Genomic DNA, 24,597 nt, shown 5'->3' on the forward strand with positions numbered 1-24,597 from the left:
GGAGTCAGAAGCAGAATTGTTTGGTACAAAATAGACAGGAGGAAGTTAAGAATAATATAGGAAAGGGTGAAGCCAAAGAACTATATGCATGACCCATGGACATGAACTAAGGAGGATGGGATTTCTGGAGGGAAGGGGAGTACTGGGTGGAGGGGAGCAAACAGAAAAAAAATTGGAACTACTGTAACAACGTAATCAAAAATATGTACTTTTAAAAAAATATGTGGTAAAATATATAGATAAAATTTACCATTTTAAGTGTATGATTCACTGGCATTAAGTACATTTTACAATGTTGTACAACTACCAGCACTATTTCCAGAACATTTTCATTAACCCAAACAAACCCCATACCTCTTAAGAATAAGTCTCCAGTTACCCCAAACATCTTTTAGAGATAGTTACTTCAATAAGACCCATATATTTCATCTGGTTGTTTTGTTTCTTAAGGGTCTAATCTAGAACTGCCTTCTCTTACCATTTCCACTTAAGGGTCTAATCTAGAACTGCCTTCTCTTACCATTTCCACATACATTTTATTTTCATGACATTGAATAGTTGACAATTCTGAGCCAATTATTCTGTAGAATGTCCCACCTTCTGGATTTGTCTGATTGTTTTCTCACGTGTTGCTAAACTTGTTCTTCAGTCCTCTGTCCTTCTTGTAAGCTCAAAGTTAGATCTAAAGGCTGGATAAGAATCAGGTTAAACTTTTTGGTAAGAATTATTCACAGGTAACACCGTGTACTTCCTACTGCACCGTGTTAGGCCATACATACTGTCTGGTTGTGCCACGGTTGATGAGGCTCCCACTGATCACTGGGTTAAGGTGATGACAGCCTGTTAAAAATGGGTTTTTAAAAAATAGATTCTTGACTACTTGCACCATTTTGAAATGATTATCCCTACTTTTAAAGTTCAGATAAAGGGACTCAGATGTTGCTTGGCACCTAGAAGACAGCCTTTATCCTGTATAAAGGATAAGAGGATTAAGACTGAGGCTTTATGCTCTTTATGGAGTAGACACACGAGTTTGGGTTTATTACTGAAGGTTGTCAGTCAAGGCAGAAATTTTCAGAGTGTGAAGTCTAACAGAGACTATTTTTTCTCTGGACCCAGAATAAGGTACTCTGAAATTGATCATTAGCCAGAATTTAACCATGGATAAATAGATCTTTTTGTTAACACTTATTAAAGACAGTCAGGCCCTGGCTGGTGTGGCTCAGTGGATTGAGCACTGGCCTGTGAACCGAAGAATTGCCAGCTCAATTCCCGGTCAGGGCACATGCTTGGGTTGTGGGCTGGGTCCCCAGTTGAGGGTGTGTGAGAGGCAACCAATCTCTCACACAACAATGTTTCTCTCCCTCTCTGTCTGCCTCCCTTGCCCTCTCTTTAAATGTAAGTAAATAAAAGCTTAAAAAAAAAAAAAAAAAAAAAGAAAAAAGAAGAAGAAGAAGAAGGAGACAGAACACTCTGGGAATTCAGATACAGAAGAATCTTTTATGGCATTTGGCAATAACACCCTGTCCACCTTCCACTCCGTCCCCACCCCCCCCCCACAAAAAAAACACTTTAGACTCTAGAATAGAAAATTAAGGAAGGGAATTTTCTTTGGATGCAGAATAGACAGATCTTTAGATGTTTCTTGAGTACTGTTTAAGTTTTAAAGTAAGGAAAAAGTATGTATCTATTCTTTCTTTGATGTTTACCTCTTGTTTTTTAGCAACTATAACTGATCCATTGAAAATATAAGTGAAGAGGTTAAAGGATTTCATTTTTTAAACTAAGAATTTGGGTTTCTAAGGAAAATGAGTAATTTTAAATCTCCATGTAAACACTTCTATTTTACAGCAATTAAATATCCAAGTCAGTTAAACTCTGCTCAAGGTTGCCCTGTATTTCTGCATACCCAGAGGAGGGTTTTGGTTTTTATTACTTTGTGTGTGTGTGTGTGCATGCACGTGTGTATGTATGTTATTTTGTTTTTCAGCTAACACAAAGATAGAGTTGTTGTGAATTTTATGCATAACAGGACAGAACTTAACCATAGGATACTGGACTAACTATTTTCATTTTATTGCTGGAATTAGTAATATCTGTTTTCTTAATTTATTCTGTAATTTTTAAAGATTCTTGCTTCAAAGTTACCAGTTGGGTAGGGAGGTGGTGAAGGTACTCTGAGGAAATAGTTCTTCGACAACAGTAGTGCTAAAAGATCTAGCAACACTCTCCCATCGCCTCCGGTTGGCTATTACTACATTTGGTGAAGACCTCATCGATGGTTTACAAAACAATGTAAAGGGTCAGCCATCCTTTCCCTTTTCTCTTTTTATTTTCCTCTTCTCCTTTTCTTCTTCTGTTTCTCTCCTTGTCTTTCTCCCGCCTCACTCATTCTTTTTTCTTCCCTTCATCCACAACTCCTGCAATTCTCACCAAATTCTGTGTTCCTGAAGGATTCCCTGCCTCACATCAGCCCATGGTATGTTGCTGAATACTCAGTAGAATCAAAGGAGTGGGAGAATGAATGCAGAGAGGAGGTCTGTGCCTAAACTGTGTTCAGAACTCTCTCTGCCAAACTTCCATTTGTTTTGAACCATCAGCTCCAGGTGCATATGGATTCTCTAGGCTTCTAAGTGTTCTACAGGGGTAATAATGGAATTACTTGAATCATGCCCAGTACTTCAGAAAAGCCTGAATACATTGTATGAAGTCTGTCTGGAAAAAGTTCAACCCTCATTGATATAACAAGAACGATTTGGGCAACATCAATGTAATCTGGCAGCCAAGGAGAGTAGACTGGAATGCACGTGCATGAACAATGACGACCTCACTGTACTAGTCAGTAGGGGCAGTAGGTGCCGTTGAGTGAGCATGTGTGGCCATCATATTCAAAATGGCTGAGTGAGAAGAGCAACGAATCTGCATCAGAATTTGCATGAAGCTTGAACACTCTTTTGTGGAAACGATTTGTATGATTCAGAAGGCCACAGGTAGGGGCATCACATCTCATGAGGAGTTTTTTTGAAAAACATCAAATCACCCAGGTGACTCAGCCACCCTACAGCCCAGATTTGGTGCCCTGTGACTTCTGGCTTTTCCCGAAACTAAAATCACCTTTGAAGGGGAAGAGATTGCAGACCATCGATGAGGTTCAGGAAAATACAACAGGGCAGAGCTGATGGCGATTGGAAGAACTGTGTGAGGTCCCAAGGTGCCTACTTTGAAGGGGACTGAGGTGTCATTGTCCTATGTACAATGTTTCTTGTATGTTGTATCTTCTTCAGCAAATGTTTCTACTTTTCATATTACATGGCTGGATACCTTCTGGACAGACCTTGTATACGTACTCACAACAAGCCTGAACAGGATGACTAAATAATGGAACGCTTCTCTCCTTTTTTGGAGGAGTGGGAGGCTGGAAGATGGGGGACAATTAAGCCACATTAACTCATTGTGAAGATTGTATCTTGATATTAAGAAGTTCTGGTTGGTTGTGTGTTGTTTTCTATATGGTAGAGAGAGCATGCTGGAAAGAATATGGTGTAGAGGTGAGGCCAATCAGAATTTAGTTTCTAGCAATAAAACTTGGGCTATCTCCTTAACATCTTTGAACCTCAGTTTACCCATCTGTAAAATGTGGCTAATATTGGGTTGGCCAAAAAGTCCATTTTGTTTTCTTTTTTCCATAAAATAAAAGACACCATTTTTTACCAATAAGTTTATTGATTTAGATGTTTTGAGTATGTTGAATATCTCCCGCTATTGGCTTCCAGTTGGTAGAGGCCAGGGGTGCTGCTAAACTTCTTCCAATGCATAAGACAGCCCACAGCAAAGAATTATTTGGCCAAAATGTCAGTAGTACAAGGAACTTTGCAAACCACTTTTGACATGATTGATCAGTCACAGCACCTTCTCCATATACTGCACAAATCTTTTTTTCCATTTAGTTTTGTTTCTACCTTTCTTAAAATAATAAAGCATAATACACCAAAAATGTTGCATATTTTATTCTATCTTCAACATTAAAATGGCTGCACAAAAATTCACTGATTTTGATGTTTTTCTTAATGCATGCTGATGTGACAGCTGTCACAATACAGTCTAACAAAATTGTTTGGCATGAAGTTCAAGACAGCTAAATACTACCAGAACCATCATATGGAAAAAAACTAAATGAACTCTTTGGCCAACCCAATAATTTCTATTTTTCAGACTACTTGATAATTTTAGGTAACATGTGTAAAACACCCATTAATACAAATACATGGTTCCTAATAAGTACTTAATATATTTTCTCTATAAATGTGATTTATTTAGTAGATAAAAATTTTTCAAAGAATAAAGCTCTTGGGGGGAAAAAAAGAATCTGATCTATGAGAGAAGAGATTGAGAAGCACTAATATAACATAGCTCTACATAGCAACACCAGCCCACCCTTAAGTACTCCTGTAAGTCCTGAGCACTCTGACTGGGGAATGTATAAGGAGTCTACACATCCTTTGTGTTGATGAATGAATCCTAACTTGAAGGGGATACCCAGTTCCCTAAACATATCTTAGCAACACATCCGTAAGCCCACCGGCTCCTCTGCTGGATTCCTACGTGATTTTGACATAGCTCTGGTGATGAACTTCAAGAAATAACAGGTCTGCTCCTAGTTACCTAACTGTTTATGGAAACTTGGGTTCTTAGGTGGGAAGTAAAAGGAATGGAGTACTATGGGAAAAGGAATAGCAGTTGAAGTTTGTGGAAGAGATGAAAAAAGTTAAAGGATCATTACAGCTTAGTTTGCACTGCTTGAAAATGGGGCAACAGAAATTATTTCTTGAAGAGAAAAGAACTGTCCCAAGTCCACTTCTTCCATCTCAGCCCCAAAGGGACTCTACTAAAAAATGAGGTGTTCTCCTAAATCTCTTACCTCTTCCTCCCTCTAGGCCCTGTCTATCTCCCAGTTCATCCCCTTCTCTAGGCACTCCCCAGACAGGGAGATCAAGTACCCCCTTTCCATTAATGGGCTCAAGTTTACAACTAAGGGCCAGAAGCTACCTAGCACTTTAGAGATCCGTTGTCCCAGGCCATGTGACATTCATTTTATTTGGTGTAGCATCTTTAGAAAGATGACTGTAGAATCCAACTTTTAAGTTTGCTGTTTTTGTTGGACAGGCCAAATTAATTTGGAATATTCTGTTTTAGGCTGAATTTCTCCCCTGTTATTTTAACGGCTGTAAAAAGTTGTTTTTTTAAATGTTTTCAATCAGCACGTCTTTATTTATTGTCCTCAACACCCGGAGGCTACTTGAAGAAGGATTTAAATTTTAAAGTCTAGTAAGTAAACAAAAGTTTCCCAATAACATCTTCAGGCAAGACCTCATTTTTCGCCACAGTGCTTCCTTGGCTCCCCCATAAGAGTGCATTAGTACTATGCTCAACAAACCTTGTATAAGCTTTTTAAAAATATACCTCCAAACACAAAGTTACTTACTAATTTATTTTTTCTTCTTCTTAATCACCATGATTAGCAAAAAATAAAAGCAAAAGCAAGACATGTTTTACATTTGATATTATCTGACTAGACCCTAAGCATAGTAACTCAAATAGGCTATGTTGAGGTTACATACAATAAATAGTTGGGAGATTGGTTATTCACTCTTCTCCCAAGAGTATGAAGATGTTCAGAAGGCACTGGTTAGATAAGCAGAGGCTACCAGGCATGGCTTCAGCTCTGTGGGAATCTCTAAGGCTTTACAATTAACTCCAGAATCCCATTTCATGTGATATTCCCTGATGTTGAGTGTGTTCTCTGACACCTACTTTTATCTCAATCCTCTGAGATTCCAGAAATTTACCTTAGTGTTTCTTTGTCCTTGAGAGTTGAGAAATAGGGTTACGGTTGTATTAAGCAAGATAGGCTAATTGTTATAACAAAAGACTTTAAAATCTCAATGGTTTGACCCAACAAAATGTTCTTGTCACAGTCCAAAATGGATTGGTAGGGGTAGGAGTGCATGGAATGTGGTGGTCAATCTCTATTCAGTAATCCGGGGACATAGGATCCATCCCCCTTAGACTCTATGGTCCTACAGGTTCTCAGAATCCTCTCCATTCACCAGTGGGTGGGGAAAGAGTATACTGAGCACTGCACAGGAGGATTTTTAAAAGATTTTATTTTTATTTATTTTTAGAAAGAAGGTAAGGAAGGGAGAAAGAGAGGGACAGAAAAGTCAATGTGTGGGTTGCCTCTTGCGTGCCCCCAACTGGGGACCTGGCCTGCAACCCAGGCATGTGCCCTTACTGGGAATTGAACTGGTGACCCTTTTGGTTTGCAGGCCGGTGCTCAACCCACTGAGCCACACCAGCCAGGGCCACAGGGGGCTTTTTATAGGCCAGACCTGGAATTGGCACCCAACACTTCCATTCGCATTCTGGTGGCCAAAACTCAGTCACATGGCTCTGCCTAAATTCAAGAGAGTTAGGAAGAATAGTCTAGCTGTGTGCGCAGCTCACAGGAAAGACAGATAGCTCCTTGAGGCAGGCCAAAAGTTTTGTTCGTGTGTGTCATCAAAGATGTGCGATAGTTAAAAATATTTATTTTACAAATAAAATAAAGAAAAGACATTGATATCTAGTGATTGACACCCAGCAAATGGGAGGTACATAAATATTCTCATCTGCAATCAAATGCAATTTTTAAAAACTGAGTATAAGGTTCTTTGAAGTTTTTAGGGTTTAGTCTGTAAAGTGGAAAAAAAAAAAAAAAGATGTGCAAAAAGAAAAAAAAAATGTACTGCCCTATTTTCAGGTCACTGAATTCCTAGCCCTACCACTAATGTCTTGGTCAGTTTCTGGAAAAAGTCCAATATGTCAACATCAGCACCAACCTCACTACCACCACAAATCAGTCCACACTGCAAATTTACTTCTTTATACTTAGGACTTTCCAGAGGTTCAAGATACCTGGACCAAGGCCTATGCAGGGGTTCTGATTGGAAGCTGCCCATGTACTTGCCCTTCTCGTCAGATGGTTCCCCTAACAAAGTCTGGCAACTAATCTACCCAAAATCATATGTAATATCTAAACCAATCTTTGTCACATGGGACCTATGGGAAGAAGAAATGTGTTACAAACATTTAAAGAATTGTCTCAATACCTCTTAAAAAGTATGAAAACACGCTTTTGTCTTTTCTCAATGTATTATTTACAGTTGTCATGACTGTAATTATCTGCACACTTGCTTCCTGCTTCTCTTATCAACCAATTTACAAAGGCTATCTCATAGTGCAGCCGTTTTAGAGACTTCCATTTGTCCTCATTTACTCATCAGCTACTATTCCCATTGAGATTTTAGCTTCCTCTAATAATGTTTGTTCATCCTGTTATATAAAGAGGATGATGACATAGATTATACAAGGTAATGATGTGCACTCTGTGCTGTTTTTCTAGTTGTGGTGGTTAAGTTTTTACTGCCCCATTCATCCTTTCCTCCTATAATCCAAACTATGCATTTATTATATGGCTCATGAGATTAAGGATGCAGTTTTCATTCATGTATTTATACATTTCTTTAGCCATTCATTCCTTCTGAAATATTTATTGAGTATCTATTATGTACCAAACAGTATGCTAGATACTGGAATCAGGGTGAAGAATATCACATATAAGGTCCCTACTCTCATGGAGTTAATGGGAGAAATATATCTTAAATAAATAATGTGAAATATTAATTATAATTGTAGCAATTATATGGGAAGCTTATTTTCTTTTTAGCATTTTATTCTATTTTTTAAATTCTCACTCAAGGACATTTTTCATTGCTTTTAGGGAGAGAGAAACACTGATGTGAGAGAGACACATCGATTGGTTGCCTTCTCATACATGCCCGACCAAGGATTGAACCCAAAACCTGGGTATGTGCCCTGACTGAGAATCGAACCTACAACCTTTCAGTCTATGGGACAATGCTACTACCAACTGAGCCACACCAGCCAGGGCACCTTTTAGCATTTTAGATGACCTTGAATCACCAATAGTTGTTTTTTATTTTTTTATTAAAAAATATTTTTTTTAATAGTTGTTTTTTAAAATGAGATCTTTGTTCCTCTGTAAAAACCAGCTTTGTTTCTTTAGGATAATCATTCACTTATTCTTTCATCTATGATAATATTCATTAATTCATTAAATATCATTGTAAAACTACTATTTATCAAACACTATGCTCAGCTTTCCAAATGCAAAAATGAAAAGAAAAGATTCCTGCCTCAGGGTTATAGTGCAGTTAAGTAGACTGGCATGCATACCACAGAGTACATTATGATAACTGTCATAATGGAGAAATATGGAAAGTGCAGTGAGGAATAGGAAAGGAGGACCTAAATCTGTCTACGTAGGTCAGGGAAGACTTCACAAAGGAGTTGAAGAGTGAATAACCCTTTGCTAAGTAGACAAGTCAAGAAAGGGCATGTGATGGCTGGTTGATCATCATAGACTTGTGCTTTCTCATTCTGTAGTATGAAAATTTTCTGGGAAGTACTCCTACTAATTTCCAGTTCCCTACACATCTGGCCAGATGACCAGTTTTTACTAATGGGATGTGAGCAGAAGTGATCTGCATCATTTCTGGACTGAGTTAAGAAGTAAGTATACCTTTTCTTCCTTCTTTTTCCCAGCTTTTAGCTCTGGAAGTAAAGGACTGAAGCTTAGAGGATGGCAAAGCTGCACCATGGAAGGATTCTGGGTGGAAGGTTGTTTGACACACTGAATTGTTAAATGACTAAGAAGTAACCTCCTATTGTGTGAATCTACTGATATTATATAGCTTTTTTGTTACAGAAGCGAGGTCTACTCTAATTAAATACAAGGCAGTCCAAGAAAAGTGAACAGTATATACAAAGGCTTACCAGTGTGTCCAGGACAGAGGACATGCTCAATAAATATTTGATATTGCAATAAGAGTATTATAGGCAAGTGCAAATAGTCTAGCATTGCCAGAGTATAAAATACACTGTTTGTGGATATGAGGGGAGGGGGCTGGATAGGCATGGCAGATCACAATGAACCTTGAATGCGATGTTGGAGAATTTAGGTTTAATTTGGTGGAAGGAGGGAAGCCAATGAAAAATACTGAAAAGGTGAAGGCATGATCACCGGAACAACAGGATCTCTGAGGAACACACACCCAAGAGCCTGCTTTAATTTTCTTTAAATGTAAGATGGTAATCCAAAGCCAAAAGATAGGATTTCAGAACCAGAAAACATCCGAATCTAGTCAAACCTCATTTACAAAGTGAGGAAGGTGAGGCCCAGAGAAGCTAAGTACCTCTGCCAAGGTCGCCCAGCTAAAATTTGGCGGAGCTGGGGACTAGAAGGCTAGTTTCTTGTTTGCCAGTCCTGTAACATTGCTCTTCCCATTGCACCACAGGGCTTCGCCGCAGTGGAGACCAGCTGGTGTGCCTGTGTTTTCAGTTCTCTAATGAAGACATTGGGGATTTGGAGGCAGGGTATTTTCCATGGAAGGCTGTCTCCTCTGTAATTCCTCATCTGGCGTGAACCACTACTTTGGAATAGGTCCATATTTCAGCATCAAATTTCCCTGGAGGACAACTGGGAATGTGCTTAGTGACCTGTGGGGTGCCCTTGCACTTTCTGAGTCTTTGTTGGGAAGATGAGAAGGAAGTAGCAGTGGTTTAAGCTCCTGGAAATGCTGCCTGGTCCCTTAGCATCTGGGCAGTTGTTGGCTCTCTCGGTGACTGTGCTTCAGCCCTCCAGCTGATTGTCCTTCAGGGGTCAGATCAACACATCCTCATATTGTCTATTTAAAGGGTCAGTCCTTACGGTTGGCATTTTGATATCATTTTCTGTTAATCATTTCACTACTTCTGGTTTTCATATATTGTTAAGCTGATTCATTATTCATTATAATTATTATTTTACTCCATGTGCTACCCAAGGCCACATGACATACATTTGGGTTTTTCAAAAATATTTTTTAAATTTATTTTCAGAGAGAGGGGAAGGGAGGGAGAAAGAGACGGAGAGAAACATTGAATGCTCCCGACTGGGGACCTGGCCTGCAGCCGAGGCATGTGCCCTGGCTAGGAATCAAACCATCAACCTTTTGGTTCTCAGGCTTCCATTCAGTCCAGTGAGCCCCACCAGCCAGGGCCATTTGTTTTTTAATAGCAGGTGAGAGCGAAGGAACAACTATGCTGAGGCCAGTCTCAGGGAAGCACGACATGCGGTCTGACTTAAGGATAGGATATTTTTTAATTATTTTACAACTGGGGAAGCCAGAGCAGAAGTTGGGAAGCAAGAGAGGCCATTTGTCCAAAAGTCTCCAAGAAATCTTGGGGAAAATATATTTCTTGATGTTTTTGGTCTAGAGTTTTATTACCACCCTGTCCCTTGCTTTTTGATTGTATCATCTTTGCCACTCTTCCGTGTTGCTTAATTAATAGCTCAGTTGGTTAGGATGAAGTACTAAGGAAGATGAGATTGCTACCTCAGTCCCCCAAGGAGTACCTTGGTAGCACCCAAAGACAATGTCTGATGTAAAGAGCTTGGGCATCAAAGTCAGAGAGATGTCTGCCACTCACTTGTTGGGAGAACTCTGGCAATTTTCTTAACCTCTCTGAGCACCAGTTTCCTTTTAAATAAAATGGGAAGATACTGTAAACTTCTGGGGGTTGTTGTGGGGATTTAATAAACTAACATATGTAAAGCTCCTCTCTTCACACGGAACACATGGTTGCCTCTTAACAGAGGCTTTTCAGGCCCCTGAGAAGTTCCCAGGAATAGCATTCTTTTCTCCAATCCCCACTTTGGGATTCAGATCAAGATGAAAAATGAGACAAAAGAGTGGGCAGATGGAGACCAAAGTATTATTGGTTGTTGTTGACTATGAGATAGAATGGAATACTAAGTACTGAATGAGTTTCAGAATTAGGTAGACTTATTCACCAAGTCACAAGTAATATTTGACCAGGACAGGCCTTCTTATTTTGGGGATGAAGGTTGGGACAGGAGGGGGACTCTGCCCCCAGAGGAGCAGAGCATCTTCACTGTAGGCAGGCAGATACCTAAGAGGAAGAAAGGAGGAGTTTATGAGCATGCCCTGTATAGGCTTCACAATTCCCCAATCAGAATAAGCCCTTTCTCTAAGGAGGAGGAACAAGAAACTGGACCGAGGCCAGAAGTGTCAAACCTCCACAGGGAAGGAAACCTCAGAAGCATTTCTCCCAATAGTTCCCTTCTCCTGTCTATATCCTATCATCTTGTGCCTGTTACTTTTCAGAGACTCTGCTTATGAAGGACACCGGTCATCAATCATGTGCCGCTGTGGGTAGCCTCAGAGTACAAAAGGTTGAGAGAAAGGTGAGGGAAAGGGAGGGAGAGGTTGGATTGAGTTGTTGGTAGAGAAAGAGGGTTGGACACCTGAATACAGAAAGAAAAGCTTAAGTTCAGAGTCCAGAGTTAGAGGTCTGAAGGGTAGGATCAGCGTTCAGAGACCTGTTCTAGACAGGAGGGCAGTGCAGGAGCATAATGAAAATTTCCAGGCATGGGGCAACATTCAGTAGCTCAATCCCAAGAGGACAGGTGGGCAGCAGGGTTCCGGCAGCACTTGGATCTGACCTGTGAGTCCCTGAACTTTATCTCTTGGATATGGCTGTCAATACTAGCATTGGGTTATATAGCCTCTGCCCAGTTTTTAATCTTTAAAATATAAGCATATGTTGTGATTATAAAAATAATATATGCTCACTTTGGAAAATTCAGAAATATAGATATTAAAAAAAAAAACCATAATGTTAATTTTGACTGTATTGGTATTCTGTCTTTCGTCTATGTATATCATCATATGGATAAAATTATTCTCTCTATATATATTAAATTTGCATGCTGATTTTTTACTTGATATTATACAGGGGTGAGCAAAAGTAAGTTTACAGTTGTGAGTATGTGACACAAAGTTTATTCTTGTATTATTTATTTGTATTACAACTTGTAAACCTACTTTTGCCACATTATAATTACTTCCCCATGTTATTAAATCAGGAAATGTGTATCTTCCAGCTTTGCTTCTCCTCTTCAGGAGTTTTTTGACTATTCTGGGTTACATTAAAGGATCACCTTGCCAATTTCTGCCAAACATGCACACACACCCATATACACGCAAACCAAAAACTGGGATCTGGATAGGGATTGCATTGGATTTAATTTTAGTTATCAGGTTGTTCACTGCTAATATAGAAATACAATTGGCTTTTATATATTGATCTTGTATCCTGTCATGTTTACTCTGTTCAAGGCATTGTGTTAGCTACTACAGAAAACACAAAGATGACCAGATATGGCCCCTGTCTTAAATAAGCTAATAGCCTAATTCAAGATATGAGACATAAATCTACTGGGTAAATAATAGTCCATTATAGCAATGCCAAGGGAAATACAGAATTTCCAAATGAACTTACTGATAATTAGAGCTCTAGCAAAGTTCAGGGGATGGAGAGACACTCAAGGTTGGAGCGGCAGGGAAAAATAGAGTAGGAAGGATTTGAAAGCTGACTCTCTCCTTCCCTTTCTTCCTTCCTTTCCTCCTTCAATTTTCTTGCTTCTTTTTCTTCCATCCCAACTTCTTTTAAAACATTAATAAAACATAACCATGGCCATTAGTGGTGGTGTTAGACCTCTGTCCTTGAGTTTGCCTAAGAAAGAAGTCCTTGAGTTCGGCTAAGAAAGAATTCAGAGCCAAGAACTCTAGTGGAAGAGAAAGTTTATTTAGAAAGTCACAGAGGTAGAACTGAGCCAGCAGGGCTGTGTGGACTCAAGAAACAAAATACAGAGGCAAAAGAAGGGCCCTTGAGCTTATGAGAAAGAAAACAAAGATATGCACCTGAATGGGGGTGGGAAGTAGGGGGTGTGTGGGCATGCATGAGAGAGTGAGGGAGAGAGAGAGAGGGAGCGCACTGGGTCTTTTGTCTTAAGGGTTTTATCTGTGTCATTTTAGGGTTGTGGCCTCCAGTGATTGGTTGACGCTAGTGTAGGGCATCACCAATCATTGCATCTGGCCCCAATGTCAGCCATGGTATTGCTTCATCTGGTTTTGCTGCTTTTCTGGGCCTGCAGCTGAAACACAACTGAGGCCTAGATGTTATCTCTAGTTTGACCAGAACTCTGCCTCTGTGATCCACATACCCAAGGCTTTGTTCCTAAGATTATTTGATGTGGGCCAGAACCTCATTGTCCTGAGGGCTTGATGATTAAGGGAGTGGTCATGCAAGGGAAAAGAAAATAGATGAGACCAGTTTTTATCAGTCATCTGTCTCAGTTTCCCCATTCCACTTGCCAAAGAATTTTCCTAACCAGTTACTATCTCGTCTCATGGTTAGTTATCTTCATTTCTCAAACCAGGCTGATCATCAGAATCTTTCGACAAGCTTATTAAAAATATAGATTCACCTCAGAACTACCGTATCATATTCTCAGAGGTTGGGGCATAGATAACAGCGTTAACATTTTTATTGATTCTGATTTTTAGCTACATTTGGGAATCTCTGATTATTATAATAATGGTATCCAGATGTGGACTGATCTCTAGCTTCCTTCCATTGCACCTGACTCTCTCAAGGAGGCTCACAAATCCAGGATGTCAGAAGCACACCTAAGTAGGAGAGTGTGTGTGAATCTGTAAAAACAATTCCTCCATTAATGAGAAACAACTCAAAGTGCATCCATTACTCAGAGGGCTGAGTAGTGTCATCTGTGTTTATGGGGATGGCTTATCCCTATAAACAAACTTTTATTTTCAGTATTTGGTGACATATCTTAAGAAACCATTGCCAAATTCAAGGCCATAAAGATTTACTCCTGTGTAAAGGCTTCAGAGTCACTGGTGAGACATATATCCACTATCCAGATTTCATAAATTATAACATATGTGCTTAAGATTTTTTTAAAATAAATAAAATGTTTTAGATACAAAAGAAGGCTCTTTTATCCCATCTTTACCCAGAGGTAACCAATCTCTTAAAGATGGTGGGAATCCTTCTCACATGTTTTTATATTTTTACTACATGATATATATATTCTGTGTGTTTAAAGATGTTTATAAATAGGGTACATATTTTCTGAAACTTGTGTTTTTTTCAACACCATGTTTTTGAAATTGACCATGATACTTGTACAGCTAGTCCTTTCTTTATAACATAGTATTATTATACTATATAGTATTATAATATATTCCTTTGCTATAAATGTTCTAGAATATATTCTGTGGATGGATATTTATGCTAGTTTTTTTGCTTCCTCAAATCATGAGGTAATCAATGTCCTTGTATGCACCTCATTGGGCACATGTGTGAGAGTTCTTCTAGAATATATCTGGAAAGGAAATTTCTAGGGAATAGAATATTCACATTCTTAACTTCTCTAGATTGCTCTCTAGATTACTCTTACTCTTCACAGTAGCTGAACTGATTTTTACTCTCATCAATGATATACGAGAATTTGTCTTTCCCATATTCTAACCAACACTGTCAAGTTTTTAAGAATAAACCTATCTGGGCCCTACTTTCAGATTCTGGTGGTTTAGCGTAGCTCTGGACTGTGGTTTGAAATAGGGCACAGGTGACCCGGAAACACAAATCCCACCGAGAGCTCCTGCTCCCGGTATGCACATACAGTACACACAACCTCATATAGTGATATGTGAATTGTCACAGTGAGAGTGCTCCGTCACTTTGTTAGTGACATCTGTGTTGGCTGCGTTTAGATCCTTGAGGAAAGAGTAGAGAAGTACCCCTGCCCCACTTACCTTGCAGATGCATTATGCGTCGAGCAGGGGTCTGTGACTTACAGTCCACTGGGTGGTGCTTAATCTAAAGTCCCACCTTTGCCAGCTAAGGTGATGGGTGGGGGTCACTCTCTGGAAGCTGCCTTGACTCTTACTAGGTGTCCAGCTGGATGTCAGTTGTCAGGGCTTGCATACGTGCCATCGCTTAGGGCAGAGTGTGTGTCAGTGATGTCTGCCAGCCTGCTGGGTGGTGTCACTGTGTGGAGCATTTGTGGCTTTTTCAAAGCCCCGAGGAATCTGAGAAGCAAGTGAGGGAATGATGCATGAAAACAAAAGGCAGTGGAAAGAGTGACCAGCCAGCAGGCTCCAGCAGGCTAGAACGCTGTGTCCTTGTTATTACTGCTTCATGAAAATGCCGCGGGCTTCCTGGCAAGGTCTGGGAGGTAGAGGCTTCTTAAGAAAACAAGGACAAGTGATCTGTACTTTGAGGCTGGAATCTGGTTTCTCAGCTTCCCCATTTTCCAGGGGGAAGCTTCAGGGTGAGGACAGGGAACCCTCTGCCCCCTGGTGGGTTTAGGTCAGTCTTTCTCTCTCTGCTGGCTGCTTTCCCAAGAGTTTTCTCTTCTCACTCCTAAGCAGCACAGCTCTGGTCTCAGAGGCTTAGAAAAGGCTGACCCGGGAGAGAAGCTGGGCGGTGCCCCTGACAGAGCTGTTCCCCAAGGAGTGAGCTGAAGGTCAGCCTATGGAAGGAAAAAGGGCTTCAGTCCTTTTTCCCATTCAAAGAGGTTTTGCCACAAAGACTTGCCTCCTGGTTTGGGGCACTGAGACCAAGGGTTACTCTCTTTCCTGGCCCTCTTCCCTCTGAGCTGTTCATGCCCTGCTACCACACGCTCTCACAGGACAGCCCGCCTCCGTTTTCAGGATTGAGGGAGAAGCTCAGGCAAGGTAAGAGTGTTTATTAACTCTTTGGCATGCCTGTTTAAACTTGTCATTATCGGGCTTGCAAGAGGTCAACCTCCACTTTTCCTCCAGATAATCTCCTTCCTTTGTTGCAAATCTAGATGCAAAGTAGGGAAGCGGTCAGCATTCTCTTCCTTTCTCCCTATCCTCTAGCTCTGAGGATAATGAATAAAAATAGGGCTGGATACAATAGGGCTGAGCTGAGGGTGTGGTTTGCTTGGCAACGGCTCAGGCGAAGTTATTTCGCTTGGTTCCCAGTGTTCTTGACTTCGCCTGTGCCTGATGAAGACCTAAAAACCAGCTTGAGTGTGACTTTTTTTTTTTTTTTTTTTTTTTTTTTGGTGAAACTCCCACCCATAGAATTAATCACTCCCTTCTTTCTGGTCCCATAGAATTTTGTTCTTATAAAAAGCATTCATCATATTGTGTGATAATTACTTGGGATCATGCCTTATTCTGGCTATGTGTTTTTCTAGTATTTAGGACTGTACTTTAACATAATAGTCCTTCGGTAAATATTTATTGGGTGAATCAAAGTTCCTGAGAGAACACCAATATTCAGCTCTTATATTTTCTTAATGATCCCCTGCCTTTTCCTTGGGGTGACCGCAAGCAGTTTCAGCTCCACATGAAATGGAGGACATGCTGCCACGAAATGTAATTTTTTTCCTGAGGAACTGCTCCAGCCGGAGTGGGTATGTCAGATATATCATTTTGTTACAGGTACAGAAATTGTTTCCAGGAAACACTACCGTTATTATCTCTGAAAGGCAAGTCGGTAGAAATTGTTATTTTCCATTTACAGATGGACAAATGGAAGCTTTCTTTCTCATTTACCAATTACAGAATATCCACTCTGTTCAAAGTACTGTGCTAGGATTTTCACAGGCTACAAAGATACATAAGACAAGGTTCTTGTCCTCAGGAAGACTGTTATAATCTGAGTAGGATGAAAAGATATTTGTATGCAAAAGTAACTATAACTCGGGAGCATTTAACTTGAATCATATGAGTTGTCCAGAAAGAAGTACCAAAGGAGATAAGTAAGGTAGGCAAAAGAATTTCCAGACAAGGTGATCAGAGACATTAGTGTGGTCAACATGACATTTGAGTTGAATAGATTCTATGCTGGTAATTCTCCATTTGGCTGGTCCCTGTGTTACTTTCCGGTGACTGCTGTAACAAATTACCACAGGCTGGCTGGCTTAAACCAACAGAATTTTATTTTCTCACAGTTCTGGAGGCCAGAAGTTCCAAGATCAAGGTTTTTGCAGGGCTGTGCTCCCTTCAGAGGCTCTAGGGGAAAGTCTGTTCCTTGCTTCTTCCGGCTTCTGATGGCTCCAGGCTTTCCTTGGCTTGTGGCCCCTTCACTCCAGTTTCTGATCCTGTGGTCACAATGCCTTCTCCTTTCCTTTTTCTAAACTCCCCTGCTTCTCCTTTATTAGGATACATATGGTTGTATTTTGGGCCCGCCAAACTAAACTAGGATAAGCTCCGCTACTCAGGATCCTAAACTTAAGCACATCTTTATTATATAAAATATTAGGGCATGGCCATCTATTTTTTGAGAGGACACTAGTCAGCCCATGACAGCCTCCCTTATCCTTCTCTGTCCTGCTCTGTGCTTCATGAGGTTGTTACCCACAAATGACATCACTTGGGCTTCACTGCCTTCTATCTTACTGTAGGGTTTGGCCAGTGGGAGGCATCAGCAAGTATCAGAGCGTACAAGGAAAAAAAGATGGATATACTGGCACTTCTTTCCTCCCAGCACTGTGATTCTGGCAGCAGATGTGTGCCTTCATGGCTCTAGCTCTTTCTAGACTCCTATCACACTACATATTTCCTTCATTGTCTCTTTAGCCCTGACTGCCTCAATATTCCTCCTACCTACCCACAACCCTGTCTTCAAGTATTTTCAAAACCCCAGCTGAGTTGTGTTTAGTTTCCTGCTATGATCTTGACTGATATAGATACTGGGAGGCAAAAATTTAATTTCTAGAACAGAAATAGACTGTTGTTGCCTCAGTATAAGTTTAAGTAATGACCAGTGGGAACTGGAAGATGATTCAGCACACAACACACCCATAGCAGCTGGGTTATCTTGTGAGTCCTTCAGCAGTAAATATCTATTGCTTTGTATTCCATCTGCTCTTATTGTGTATCTGCCTCTGCTGCCCTTGCTACTAAGTACTTTCTAGTCCTTTCTCTATCTCACAGCTTCTATTGCCTCATGGTTTCTGCTGCTACATGATCACATTGTTCCTTCCCTCCATGTACTTCACTCCTCTGTACTTCAAATTAACTCCCTTAAAGGATCCGACTAGTTGGGCTGTTCACCTTCCAGTCGTCGTCGTCGGCAGCCGTCCGTCTCGAGAGACGATGGTGTAGCTTCTTAAGAGTCTATCTGCACCGCCGAGAATGACTGTGCAGTCCGACTCGGGAGTGACACGGTATTTGTCTCCTCCCGTGTTGAATCGACATCTTGCGATGACGCTGGAGTGTCCTCTCCAGTGAAGCTGAAGCTACAGAGCCTGGGCAGGGTGATATGGAGGGTCTGCTGTTGCCCATGCAGCAGACCCCCCCTCTCTTCGCAGCTGAAGGGTCCAAGGGAAAGACGGAGTCAATACAGCTTGGCTTCAGGTGCGCCGCAGGAGTTGCCGGTGTTGACTACAACGTCGAACCGCCTTAGGGACTCCGGCTCCGGATTTTCTGTCGGGGTTTACTCCCTTAGCCTTTCCCCTGAAGAGGTATGCCGCAAGGCAGCGGAGGTTTTTTGGAGTCAGAGTTTTCCTTCTCTGATGTGCCCTGACTGGAAGATCGAACCAGCGACACTTAGCTCGCAGGCCGACGCTCTATCCACTGAGCCAAACCTTCCAGTACAGGCTGCTATTAGGCAGAGCTTCTTTGTTAAGCCATCACATCAACATAGATAGGTTTATCAAACTAGGTTAGGCGCCAGCTCCTGGACTAAATAGTTTTGTTGGGAATGGCAGAATAAATTGATATATAATTTGGTGTCCTGTCTATTAAAAATCACTAGGAGGTGGTTACAGATGTGGGAAACATTCTGATACTTTCCAAGGGGGGCCGGTGTACCAAAACCCACAAATACCTCTGTTGTCCAGTTCAATAGCAAAGGCATGGTGGTCTTAGAAAAGTGCAACATATGTTTGGGAAAAGCAAGGAGCCCAGAATAGCTGGTGGTGTGACTCACATAGAGAAACACCATAGTTGGTAGTAAAGCTGGAAATGCAGGTCACACTGTTTGCAGAGGGCCTTGAATAAAGATTAGTTTTAGAAGGAACTTTAGACATTATTCTATGGGCAGTGAGAAGTTACTGAAGGTTTTTGAACACAGGGGAGCAAGATAAAAACAGCTTTTAGAACTATTTATCTTATGGCAACGGTATTCAAATTAGATCAGAAGTAGGACAATGTGGGAACAGAAAGACAAATTAGGAAGGTGTTCAATAGTCCAAGTGAGAATACTGGGGGATCAAACCAGGCAAGACTGGCAAGGAAAGGAAAAGCTAGCCGTGAGATACTCAGCACGAGTGGACTCAGGATTGATGCTCATTTTCAGCTTCTGGTTCAGAATTTTTTTACCACTATGGATCCTTTCAATTATTTTTATTTTCTTTTAAATAAACTGCACCTTTTTGGAGAAATACATGAATTATATCAGATATACTGATAAAAAGGACAATATTATCAGTTATTGCAATATCTTGGAAACTTGACTTTGAGGCAAGATAATTTAGGAAGTGGTGGTACCACTGAGAGTAATTGAGTCTGGATATCTTAGCCTATGTTTTCTTAAAAATTATAACTCAAACCAGGAATTAGTGCTAGCCCTGGCTTGTGTGGCTCAATAGATTGAGTGCCAGCCTGTGTACCAAAGGACTGTCAGTTCATTCCCAGTCAGGGCACATGCCTGGGTCATGGGCCAGGTCCCCGGTTAGGGGCATGTGACAGGCAACCAATTCCTCACACAACAATGTTTCTCTCCCTCTCTGTCTCCCTCCCTCCCCCTCTCTCTAAAGATAAAAAAATAAAATCTTTTTAAAAAGAATTAATGCTAATGTTTTATTTAGGAGATGCAATCCCAGGGCAGGGAAGAGGGACAGAAAAAGATGAGAAGTAATGCAAGATGATGCTTGGGCTATCTGCAGAGATATAGTACGTATGCTTGCATGTTCATGCAGAATATCTCCAGACATGCTATATGGCAAAAACATGCTCAGGTAAGTTCTTGGGAGGGAGAAAGGAAAAGGAATTCACCTTTGTGGTTCCCTCCCATCTCCTATTTCCCACTGATCAAAATATACCACACCTGGAGTTACTTTCCTCATACTTCCGTGTTACGTCATATGTTCCCATTGTTAGCCTCTCAGCAAGCCACAGCCAATACTCTATGGTATGGCCTTTAATCATGGTTGGGAGTAGAGACAGAATTCATGGCAGGTAGCTGGTGAGCCTGGTTGTTCAGAGGCAGTCAAGGGGAAGGGCCAGGCCAGGAAAGTGGCAGGTAAAGTAACAGGACTACATGGGCTCAAACAAAATGAGTCAGCTGCAGTGGTGGCTGAGACAGAGTAAGGAACTGAGGATTGGAGAAATGGTGACAAGAAATCTGATGAGGCACATAAGATGTGTCTGATAGAGTAAGAGGAACAAGAAAAGGTTAAGGCTGAAACTTGCACTTATGTCCAACAAGCAGCTGGAAATTCAGAACTGGAACCACCTCCAGAAAGTCAGTGTTTTGAAGGTTATAGAAGGAATAACTATAGAGAATTATATTCCTAAATTGCATAGAAAAATGAGTAGGACCAAGCACTTTGGAGACAGGTAGAGCTGTGCTTGAGTCACAGCTGTATGTGATCTTGGCCAAGTTATAACACTTAACCTCTTTAAACCTTAGTTTACTAGATAGCTCATGTTTATAAAGCATTTGGCATGATGCTGTGCATACAGTCAGTGCTAAATAAGATGTGGCAATTATTATGATCATTCATGTTGTTCTTGGATAACTGTGATCTTTTCAATGCTTTCTCTTCTCCAGACTGCCTGCCTGTGCTGCTCCTAAATGCTCCTTGGGCAGAATGGATGACTTGAGTCACAGTCCTTTAGACGCTCTCAAAGGCAGGTGCTTCTGGATCACTCTGCACTTGAGGTCACGGAGCCCAGTGAAGGTGGGTGGCCCACCGCAAGGTGCTGGCATATTAGGCCCCAGGAAGGCAGCACCACTGGCGCAAACCTTAGGATATATCTTAACTAGTCTATTTGCTCCTATAAATGTTCTCCCCTTCAAAGAAGGAAAACAAAGGTTTTTGGTCAAAACTTTGCCCCCCGAAAAAAAGCACAGTCAAGTACATAACTATTGCTAGATCCACAATAAACAGGTTCTTGCAAGACTTTAAAAACAGAAGAGATTACCCATATACAAGTGGTATTTGATGGGATATCATCTCTAAATTATATCTATCACATTTTCTTTGTTCCCAGAAGTTGATATCTTTTTGAATTTATATAAATATGCTAAATAACAAGAGTAATACAAAACTAAAGTATATAAATGCTTTGGGAATTTCTGGAACAACAAAAACCCTTATCGCTCAGAATGAAAACCCAAATCCTTACCAATGGCCTTTAATGACTCATGGGATCTAGACCCCAGTTATCAGACCTCATCTCTTATTACAAGGAGGCAGTACAACAACTTTGGTGTTCAAAAGCACCAAAAATCTCTAGAGACAGACTATCTGAGCTCCAATCCCAGCTCTATAACTTGATAGTTACATGATTTGAGGGAAGATATTTAACCTTCCTATGCCTCCGTTTCCTCATCTAGAAAAGAGAAAAATAGCATCCAGTTCACATAGTTATTAGGAGGATTAGTTAACATTTTTAAGTGCTTAGGATAGTGCGACTAGTGAGGGCTATTTTTTTTTCAAATACAAGTGCAAGTTTATTTAGAAAGTCACAGAGGTAGAGCCGGGGAGGGAGGGAGAGAGAGAGAGAGAGAGCGCGCGAGTGAGCGAGCGAGAGCACTCGCCCAAGTGTGTATGTGCACCTACTAGTGAGAGCTATTTAAGTGTTTGTTAGATAAATAAAATACTTCCCTTCATTCATCCTACTCCACCACACTAGCCCCCTTGCTGTGCCTCCAGTAGGCCAAGCGCACGTCCGCCCAAGGGCCTTGTATCTGTTGTTCTCCCAGATGGCCACATGACCAACCTCCTCACCTCCTTCAAGTCTCTGCTCAAATATGACCTTTTAAATAATGATAACCCTATTTAAAATTGCAATCCCCTCTGCTTTGTTTATTTTTCTCATTAGTACTTACCTACTTTTAGTACTCTATATATAATTCATAAATTTATTTGCTTTTCACCTATCTCTCCCAACCAGAAGGTACACAGGGCAGGAGTATTTGCTTTACTCTCTGATGTATCCCAAGTGCTTAGAACATTGCATGGGAAAGAATGAGCGCACTGTTTTCAATAAACTTGACCTATTTTGAAGAAAGATGTGTAAATAAACTTCCTAATGTGTGTGTAAACTGCAAAAGATCTCCCCAAAATTGTTCTCTTAAATTGAATAGATATGATCTCTTTCCCACAATATTATTTTAGGAAACTGATTATCAAAGTGATTTTTTTTTCAAAAGCTATTTAAAGATAAACTTTAGCTGAAACTTAGGTCAAGCTATCTTTAATTCCTAATGAGCATATTCTGAATTAATGAGATTGATAAACTCCAGATTAATTACTAGTGGATTCTGTGACACTGTCATTTATCCAACATGACCTGGAAGTCATAGCCTGTCATCAGGCTATGGAAGGACAAGAACTAATAAACACCTACTCTGTCTAGGTTAGGTAAGCCACTGGGCTCAAACCTGAGGCAAATAAGATAAACCAAGGTCGAAATCACATACCTAAGAGGTGATAGAGCAAGGATTCAAACCCTCAGTTTGCAAAGTCCATGTTCTTTTCAGAATCTCACTTTAAGCGCTAGATTTCTCATGTGTAATATGTAATAATATTACTTGGGCAGTTATTATGACTATTAAAATAACATGTAAAGCAGAGGATACTCAATTAATGATCGCTTTATATTTTTTATGGCCATGCTTTAGAAATGATAATGAGATTTTTCTCCCATGGGAACTATCACATAGCCTCCCCAGGGAAAAAATTAGGAGCCCTGACTTATCTGGACAGCAGAAGTAAGTGCAATGGGATAAATTAGGAGTGGTCATATTTTGAAAAGAAGAATTTTAAATTTAATACAAGTTTAAATACTCACACTTCTCTTCTTAAAGAGTTGCCTTTATGGGCCCTCACTAGCAACATTTGAGACAATTTTATCACCAAAATTTTGTTTATATAAAAATGATGGTTCTAATGAACACGACAAACAAACAAGCAAAACTTAACCAGAGACATGTAAACAAGGAGCAGACTAACAGTGACAAGGGTCGGGGGAGAGAGGAAGGGGGTACGAAGGGGAAGGGTCTAGTCAAGGAACATGTATAAATGACCCATGGACATGGACAATGTGGTGGGGATTGACTGTGGGAGAAGGGGTGGGAGGAAGAAATGGGGGGGAAAGTGGGACAACTGTAATGAAAAACAACTTTAAAAATGTGAAATGAAGAAAAAAAGATGGTTGATATGATATGGAATAAAACATCATATGGTAGTTGTATAAAAATGATCAAAAGAAAGTCAAACATTCAAAGTGATTTAAAAAGTGAGGGGTGAGAAGAGATGAGGGAGAAATAGGAAAACAAAACCTTCCTTCCAGAAGAATGCTAGCTAATAAATGTTGAAGAAATGATGAGGCCTTAGGAAAACACTGTTGTGCAATTCCCAATGTTAACAACTGAGTCAATCAAGGACTATCAATGGATAATAAAACCCTTGGGTAAAGGGTTGATGGGTGTTATGGGTTGAATTGTTTTTCCATAAAAAGGTAAATTGAAATCCTAACCCCCAAGACCGCAGAACATGATCCTATTTGGAAATAAGGTTGTACCAGGTATAATTAGTTAACTTGAGGTCATAATCCCGTAGGATGGGATCCTAATCCAATCTGACTGGTGTTCTTATAAGAAGATGGCCATGTGAAGTTGGAGGCTGAATTGAAGTGCTGCAGTGGCAAGACAAGGAATGTCTCGGAAAAGAAGGTGGAAGAGGCAAGGAAAGACTCTCCCTAAGGTTTCAGATGGAGCCCTGCCAACACACTGTTTACATACTTCTAGCCTTCAGAATCGTGAGACAATAAACTTACATTGATTCAAGCCACCCCGTTTGTGGGTGCCTTGTAATAAGCAGCCCTAGGAAAGTAACACAGTGGTGAACAAGAAAAAAACGGGTACCCAAGTATCAAGTTACAGATATGAAAGAAAGAGCTTTCCAAAGGAGAGCTTTGTCAGTTGCCATTTAATCAAATATCAAACTTAACATCACTAATTGTGGGAAAACCTGACATTCTATACCTCCGGATCTGATGCAACAAGAGGTATACAGTATCACTTTTGATAGACCGATTGCAATAGGCCCAGATTCTTTCCCTCCCTCATCCACACCTCTTGCAATTACTTGGTAACAACTCTCATCAAGAAGTATGGTTTAGCCCTGGCTGGTGTGGCTCAGTGGATTGAGCATCAGCCTGCGAATCAAAAGGTTGCTGATTCGATTCCCAGTCAGGGCACATGCCTGGGTTGTGGGCCAAGTCCCCAGTTGGGGGCGCATGAGAGACAACCACACATTGATGTTTCTCTCTGTCTCTTCCTCCTTCCCTTCCCCGCTCTCTAAAAATAAGTAAATAAAATCTTAAAAAA

The 24,597-nt window shown here is 40.6% G+C and overlaps 1 long non-coding RNA gene across 5 annotated transcripts in view; it reads left to right on the forward strand.

The window, feature by feature from the left end:
- Positions 1–23,894, forward strand: part of LOC150002137 (uncharacterized) — a 153,064-nt gene extending 129,170 nt beyond the window's left edge. For 2 of the 5 annotated variants that reach the window (XR_016513142.1, XR_016513145.1), the window contains 4 exons: positions 8,506–8,631; positions 19,844–19,993; positions 20,809–20,938; positions 23,828–23,894. This is a non-coding gene — a long non-coding RNA (uncharacterized LOC150002137). The remainder of the gene's footprint in view (positions 1–8,505; positions 8,632–19,843; positions 19,994–20,808; positions 20,939–23,827) is intronic. The other 3 variants (XR_016513143.1, XR_016513146.1, XR_016513144.1) reach the window with 3 other exon arrangements.
- Positions 23,895–24,597: the final 703 nt, after the last annotated feature.

The sequence above is a fragment of the Furipterus horrens genome, unplaced genomic scaffold (genome assembly GCF_987537825.1).
Source record: "Furipterus horrens unplaced genomic scaffold, mFurHor1.1.pri manual_scaffold_9, whole genome shotgun sequence".
Lineage (NCBI taxonomy): Eukaryota > Metazoa > Chordata > Mammalia > Chiroptera > Furipteridae > Furipterus > Furipterus horrens.